Source organism: Nerophis ophidion, linkage group LG24 (assembly GCF_033978795.1).
Source record: "Nerophis ophidion isolate RoL-2023_Sa linkage group LG24, RoL_Noph_v1.0, whole genome shotgun sequence".
NCBI lineage: Eukaryota > Metazoa > Chordata > Actinopteri > Syngnathiformes > Syngnathidae > Nerophis > Nerophis ophidion.
Window position 1 is genome coordinate 11,600,105 of NC_084634.1, and position 8,563 is coordinate 11,608,667.

Below are 8,563 nucleotides of genomic sequence, written 5' to 3' on the forward strand. Positions count from 1 at the left end.
TGTCGATCAGTTTAAGAACAACATTTCTCAACAAGCTTTTGCAAGGAATTTATGGATTTCACCATCTGTAATATCATCAAAAGGTTCAGAGTATCTGGAGAAATCACTTCACATACGCGATATTACAGACCTTAGATCACACAGGCGGTACTGGATCGAAAAGCGACATCAGTGTGTAAAGGATATCACCAAATGGGCTTAGGAAGACTTCAGAAAACCACTTTCAGTAACTACAATTTGTAGCTACATCTTTAAGTGCAAGTTAAAACTCTACTATGCAAAGCAAAAGCCATTTATCAACAACACCCAGAAACACCGCCGGCTTTGCTGGGCCCGAGCTCATCTAAGATGGACTGATGCAAAGTGGAAAGTGGAAAGTGTTCTGTGTTCTGACGAGTCCACATTTCAAATTGTTTTTGGAAACTGTGGATGTAGTAACTTACACATCTGTGAAGGCACCATTAATGCTGAAAGGTACATACAGGTTATAGAGCAACATATGTTGTCATCCAAGCGACGTTATCATGAACGCCCCTGCTTATTTCAGTAAGACTGATTGATTGATTGAAACTTTTATTAGTAGATTGCACAGTTCAGTACATATTCCGTACATCTGACCACTAAATGGTAACACCCAAATACATTTTTCAACTTGTATAAGTCGTCGTCCACGTTAATCAATTCATGGTAAAAAGACAATGCCAAGCCGTGCGTTACAACAGCGTGGCTTCATAGTAGAAGAGTGCGGGTACTAGACTGGCCTGCCTGTAGTCCAGACCTGTCTCCCATCGGAAAATGTGTGACGCAATATGAAGGCTAAAATACCACAACGGAGACCCCGAACTGTTGAACAACTTAAACCGTGCATCAAGAAAAAATGGGAAGGAATTTCACCTGAAAAGCTTCAGAAATTGGTCTCCTAAATTCCCAAACATTTACTGAGTATTGTTAAAAGGAAAGGCCATTGAAAGCAGTGATAAAAATGCCCCTGTGTCAATTTTTTTGCAATGTGTTGCTAAGTTAATGATTATTTGCAAATTAGGTTTCTCATTTGGAACATAAAATTTCTTGTCTTTGCAGTCTATTCAATTGAATATAAGTTGAAATGGATTTGCAAATCATTGTGTTCTGTTTTTATTTTCAAATTACACAACATGCCAACTTCACTGTTTTTTTGTTTTGTATTAAAACAATGGTCCACAACCTTTTTGTAGCTGCGGACCTTTCAACGCTTAATTTGTCCCGCGGCCCGGCAGCGGGGGGGGATTTTTTTTTTTGTCATGAAAAAAGGAGGTTTTTTGGGTTGGTGCACTAATTGTAAGTGTATCTTGTGTTTTTTATGTTGATTTAATTAAAAAATGAAAAAATAAAATAAAATAAACAATCAAAAAAACAACCAATAAAAATTAATTAAAAATTCTTCTGTGGCCCTGTACCAATCGAGCCGCGGCCCGGTACCCGGTGGTTGGGGACCACTGTATTAAAAGACATAACTTTGTGTTACAGGTGACTGAGTATAATATTATCAGTAGTTTAAACATTTTATCAATGCATTCCAATTGTTTGCTCCTTTTTCTTCAATTTTACCGTTATTGTTTTTTTTTAGATAGATATGTTATTCTTTGAAAATACACACCTTTTTAAATTTTCACAGACACGTTGGGTATATTTGCACAATATCGCATGGCACGTAACTTAAACATTCGCCTTCTTTGTAACTGTTTTATGCAATCTATTGTCCCAATTTCACTGCAGCGCGAGTCCACTTGCACAATGTAATTTGATTAAACAGTAAATCGGGGTCATGGACTATGGACCCAATTTCATGTGGGTGTGAAATGTCATTTATTTAATGTACCTTGAATTAAAAATGTTTTTTTAACTCCATCGGAAAAAAACTAGGTCACGTCATTGTGTATTTTAAAGGGCCCAAGGCTGCTCATTTCCAAAACTTTTAAATTTGAGATTGAATTCCAGTGGGGCACTTTAGTTGTGCTATTTAATACAATACTCCAGATATTCAGATATTATCCGCGGGATAATATTTTGATGAGACAGCCTCCTCCTTTGACCACGCCTACTCTGTTATCTTCATGAAGTCCATTCATCCATCCATTTTCTACCGCTTGTCCCTTTTTGGGTCGCAGGAGCCTATCTCAGCTGCATTCGGGTGGTAGGCGGGGTACACCCTGGACAAGTCGCCACCTAGGCTTCATGAAGTAGATTTATTATTTATTTTGTTGATGAAATGCTGCTTTGGTACATTTTCCATATCAGCAGCCCAAAGTGGAAAAAGTATGGACCCCCTGTGCTAAGGTTTGACATATACACGCAGCGAGTAAGTGCGGCGAGGGTCTAAAAACGTTTTGTTTTTTTAATCCATTCTTCAATATTTTGAATCGATTCAGAATCCTAATAAAAATACGAATCGGTTTCTTCCAGGTCCCCACAGCATACACTAATTGGAATAATCATATGAGTACGCCTGTCAAAGTGTGACGTTACAAATGACAGTTAAAAAAACAATACAAAAACACAGGCATCCAATACAGTGTTATAATTTTACACTTTGGGATTGTTTAACACTACTGTCAATATTGTGACAACATTTATAAATCATAAACGAAGATAATCCTCACAGGTTTCCTTTAAAGTAGGTGTGTCCAAACTGCTGCGTCTCCAGTTAAGCCCGCCAGACATGACAAGTTCATTAACTACTCAGGCCTGCTTAATTTGATATGACTGCCAGTTTAATTGCGACGGCATTGACATTGTCTTGTGGGCTTTGTGAGTGAATCAGATCAATGACCATGAATTGAACTTGGACACATGTACAGTACAGCTATTACTTATCCAATCCAAACAACCTTTTCCACTTATGGCACTAAAAAAAGGTAACCATAACAAAAAGTCAACACGAATGGTCACTCATAACACAACCTGCCCACTGAACTTTGTGGACATCATAAAAAACATCCTTAGTCCATACATTTTTCAAAATGACCACCATGTAAGTCCTTTACATGGCCTGATGGGAAAAATGCAAAACACTCTCCACATTTATCCATATTTGGCGCATTTTAGCTGCTTAATATTTCTGATTAATTACAAGAATTTAAGGAGGTTGTAATGGAAGTAAACAAGGTCGGATTCAAACTTTCCCATTCTCTTAATATCCAATTATTAATTATATATTTATTAATATTTATATATAAAGATATGTATATATAGATGCATATATATATATATTAGGTCCGTTTTTTTAATCTTTGCGTAAGGGTCCTCCCTTACGAAATTTTGGCGAAAAAAAGTGTTCTAAAAATATGCATTTTCTGCCATTTTCGGGTTTTATCGGCATTCCTGATGAGGTTTTGAGACATTTCCTACAACTACAACACCATAAATGTGCTGCTGAAACAAGTCTGTTTTTTTTAATTATTGCGTAAGGGCCCCCCTTTACAACATTTTAGCGAAAAAAAGTTTTCCAAAAATATGCATTTTCTGCCATTTTTGGGTTTTGTCTGGGCCCCTGATGAAGTTTTGAGACATTTCCTACAACTACAGCACCAGTATTGTGCTGCTGAAGCAAGTCCGTTTTTTCGAATTTTTGCGTAAGGGCCCGCCCTTACAACATTTTAGCGAAAAGAAGTTTTCCCAAAATATGCATTTCCTGACATTTTTGGGTTTTGTCGGCACTCCTGATGAGGTGTTGAGACATTTCCTACAACTACAGCACCAGTATTGTGCTGCAGAAGCAAGTCCGTTTATTCAAATTTTTGCATAAGGGCCCGCCCTTACAACATTTTAGTGAAAATAAGTTTTCCAAAAATATGCATTTTCTGCCTTTTTCGGGTTTTGTCGGCACTCCTGATGAGGTTTTAAAACATTTCCTACAACTACAGCACCAGTATTGTGCTGTTGAAACAGGTCAGTTTTTTGAATCTTTGCGTAAGGGACCTCCCTTACGAAATTTTGGCGAAAAAAAGTTTTCTAAAAATATGAATTTTCTGCCATTTTCGGGTTTTATCGGCACTCCTGATGAGGTTTTGAGACATTTCCTACAACTACAACACCATAAATGTGCTGCTGAAACAAGTCTGTTTTTTTTAATTATTGCGTAAGGGCCCCCCTTTACAACATTTTAGCGAAAAAAAGTTTTCCAAAAATATGCATTTTCTGCCATTTTTGGGTTTTGTCTGGGCCCCTGATGAAGTTTTGAGACATTTCCTACAACTACAGCACCAGTATTGTGCTGCTGAAGCAAGTCCGTTTTTTTAATTTCTGCGTAAGGGTCCCCCCTTACGACGATTTCGCGAAAAAAAGTTTTTCAAAAATATGCATTTTCTGCCATTTTCAGGTTTTGTCGGCACTCCTGATGAGGTTTTGAGACATTTCCTACAACTACAGCACCATAAATGTGCTGCTAAAGCAAGTCAGTTTTTTTTTTTATTTTTTGCGTATGGGTCCCCCCTTACGACATTTTTAGCGAAAAAAGGTTTAAAAAATATGCATTTTCTGCCGTTTTTGGGTTTTGTCGGCACTCCTAATGAGATTTTGAGACATTTCCTACAATTATAGCACAATTATTTTGTGCTGATTTTCGTTTTTTGAATTTTTGCGTGAGGGCCCCCCCTAACGACATTTTAGCAAAAAAATGTTTTAAAAAATATGCATTTTCTGGCATTTTCGGGTTTTGTCGGCACTCCTGGTGAGGTGTTGAGACATTTCCTACAACTATAGCACCAGTATAGTGTTGCTGAAGCAAGTCCGTTTTTTTTTATTTTTGCGTAAATGCCCCTCTTGCAACATCTCAGCGAAAAGAAGTTTTCCGAAAATATGCATTTTCTGCCATTTTCGGGTTTTGTCGGCACTCCTGATGAAGTTTTGAGACATTTTCTACAGCTATAGCACCAGTATAGTGCTGCTGAAGCAAGTCTGTTTTTTTTAATTTTGGCATAAGAGCCCCCCCCCTTACGACATTTTAGCAAAAAAAAGGTTTTAAAAATATGCATTTTCTGCCATTTTCGGGTTTTGTCGGCACTCCTGGTGAGGTTTTGAGACATCTCCAACAACTAAAGCACCAGTATTGTGCTGCTGAAAGGAGTCCGTTTTTTCGAATTTTTGCGTAAGGACCCCCCCTTACGAAATTTTGGCGAAAAAAAGTTTTCTGAAAATATGCATTTTCTGCCATTTTCTGGTTTTATCGGCACTCCTGACGAGGTTTTGAGACATTTCCTACAACTACAGCACCATAAATGTGCTGCTGAAACAAGTCACTTTTTTTAATATTTGCGTAAGGGTTAAAAAAATATGCATTTTCTGCCGTTTTTGGGTTTTGTCAGCACTCCTGATGAGATTTTGAGACATTTCCTTCAACTACAGCACCATTATTGTGCTGCTAAAGCAAGTCCGTTTTTTGAATTTTTGCGTAAGGGCTCCCCTTTTACGAAATTTTGGCGAAAAAAAGTTAATAGCTACAGCACTATTATTTTGTGCTGATTTTTGTTTTTTGAATTTTTGCATAAGGGACACCCCTTACGACATATTAGCGAAAAAATGTTTTTCAAAAATATGCATTTTCTGCCTTTTCGGGTTTTGTCTGGGCTCCTGATGAAGTTTTGAGACATTTCCTACAACTACAGCACCAGTATTGTGCTGCTGAAGCAAGTCCGTTTTTTGAATTTTTGCGTAAGGGCCCCCTTTTACGAATTTTGGCGAAATATTTTTTTCCAAAAATATGCATTTTCTGCCATTTTCGGGTTTTATCGGCACTCCTGATGAGGTTTGAGACATTTCCTACAACTACAGCACCATAAATGTGCTGCTGAAGCAAGTCCGTTTTTTTAATTTTTGCATAAGGGCCCCCCTTTACAACATTTTAGCGAAAAAAAGTTTTTCAAAAATATGCATTTTTCTGCCTTTTGCCCCCCCCTTACGACATTTAAGCGGAAAAATGTTTTCAAAAATATGCATTTTCTGCCATTTTTGTGGGTTTTGTCGGCACTCCTGATGAGGTTTTGAGACATTTCCTATAACTACAACACCAAAAATGTGCTGCTGAAGCAAGTCCGTTTTTTGAATTTTTTGCGTATGGGTTCCCCCTTACGACATTTTAGCGAAAAAAGGTTTAAAAAAATATGCATTTTCTGCCGTTTTTGGGTTTTGTCAGCACTCCTGATGAGATTTTGAGACATTTCCTCCAACTATAGCACCAGTATTGTGCTGCTGAAGCAAGTACGTTTTTTTAATTTTTGCGTTAAGGCCCCCCCCTTACGACATTTTAGAGAAAAAAAGTTTTCCAAAAATATGCATTTTATTTAACTTCGGGGTTTTGTCGGCACTCCTAATGAGATTTTGAGACATTTCCTACAACTATAGCACCATTATTTGTGCTGATTTTCGTTTTTTGAATTTTTGCGTAAGGAACCCCTTATACGACATTTTAGCGAAAAAAAGGTTTAAAAAAATATGCATTTTCTGGCAATTTCGGGTTTTGTCGGCACTCCTGGTGAGGTGTTGAGACATTTCCTACAACTACAGCACAAGTATTGTGCTGCTGAAGCAAGTCCGTTTTTTTTGAATTTTTGCGTAAGGCCCCCCTTAGGACATTTTAGCAAAAAAAAGTTTTTCAAAAATATGCATTTTCTGCCATTTTTAGGTTTTGTCTGGGCTCCTGATGAAGTTTTGAGACATTTCCTACAACTACAGCATTAGTATTGTGCTACTGAAGCAAGTCCGATATTTTGAATTTTTGCGTAAGGGCCCCCTTTACAAAATTTTGGCGTAATATTTTTTTTTCAAAAATATGCATTTTCTGCCATTTTCGGGTTTTATCGGCACTCCTGATGAGGTTTTGAGACATTTCCTACAACTATAGCACCATTATTTTGTGCTGATTTTGTTTTTTTTGAATTTTTGCGTAAGGAACCCCCTATACGACATTTTAGCGAAAAAAAGTTTTAGAAAAATATGTATTTTCTGGCATTTTCGGGGTTTTTCGGCACTCCTGGTGAGGTGTTGAGACATTTCCTACAACTACAGCACCAGTATTGTGCTGCTGAAGCAAGTCGGTTTTTTTGGAATTTTTGCGTAAGGGCCCGCCCTTACAACATTTTAGCGAAAATAAATCTTCCAAAAATATGCATTTTCTGCCATTTTTGGATTTTGTCGTCACTCCTGATGAAGTTTTTCGACATTTCCTACAGCTATAGCACCAGTATTGTGCTGCTGAAGCAAGTCTGTTTTTGAATTTTTGCGTAAGGGCCCCCCTTTACGAATTTTTGGCGAAATATTTTTTTCCAAAAATATGCATTTTCTGCCATTTTCGGGTTTTATCGGCACTCCTGATGAGGTTTTGAGACATTTCCTACAACTACAGCACCATAAATGTGCTGCGGAAGCAAGTCCGTTCATGGAATTTTTGCATAAGGGCCCCCCTTTACAACATTTTAGCGAAAAAAAGTTTTCCAAAAATATGCATTTTCTGCCATTTTCAGGATTTGTCTGGCTCCTGATGAAGTTTTGAGACATTTCCTACAACTACAGCGCCAGTATTGTGCTGCTGAAGCAAGTCAGTCTTTTGAATTTTTGCGTAAGGGTCCCCCCCCTTACGATATTTTAGCGAAAAAAGTTTTTCAAAAATATACATTTTCGGCCATTTTCAGGTTTTGTCGGCACTCCTGATGAGGTGTTGAGATATTTCCTACAACTACAGCACCAATATTGTGCTGCTGAAGCAAGTCCGTTTTTTTAATTTTTGCGTAAGGGCCCCCTTCCGACATTTTAGAGAAAAAAAAGTTTGCCAAAAATATGCATTTTCTTTCATTTTCGGGTTTTGTCGGCACTCCTAATGAGATTTTGAGACATTTCCTACAACTATAGCACCATTATTTTGTGCTGATTTTCGTTTTTTGAATTTTTGCGTAAGGGCCCCCCCTTACGACATTTTAGCGCAAAAAAGTTTTCTAAAAATATGCATATTCTGCCATTTTCAGGTTTTGTCTGGGCTTCTGATGAAGTTTTATGACATTTACTACAACTACAGCACCAGTATTTTGCTGCTGAAGCAAGTCCGTTTTTTCGATTTAATGCGTAAGGGCCCGCCTTTAAAACATTTTAGGGAAAGAAAGTTTTCCAAAAATATGCATTTTCTGCTATTTTCGGGTTTTGTCCGCACTCCTGACGGGGTTTTGAGACATTTCTTACAACTACAGCACCAGATTTTTGCTGCTGAAACAGATGTTTTTTTTAATCTTTGCGTAAGCCCCCCCCCCCCTTACGACATTTTAGCGAAAAAAAGTGTTTCAAAAATATGAATTTTTTTTGCCATTTTCGGGGTTTTTTGGCACTCCTGATGAGGTTTTGAGACATCTCCAACAACTAAAGCACCAGTATTGTGCTGCTGAAGCCAGTCCGTATTTTCGAATTTTTGCGTAAGGGCACCCCCTCCTTACGAAATTTTGACAAACATTTTTTTTCAAAAAATATGCATTTTCTGACATTTTCGGGTTTTATCGGCACTCCTGATTAGGTTTTGAGACATTTCCTACAACTACAGCACCAT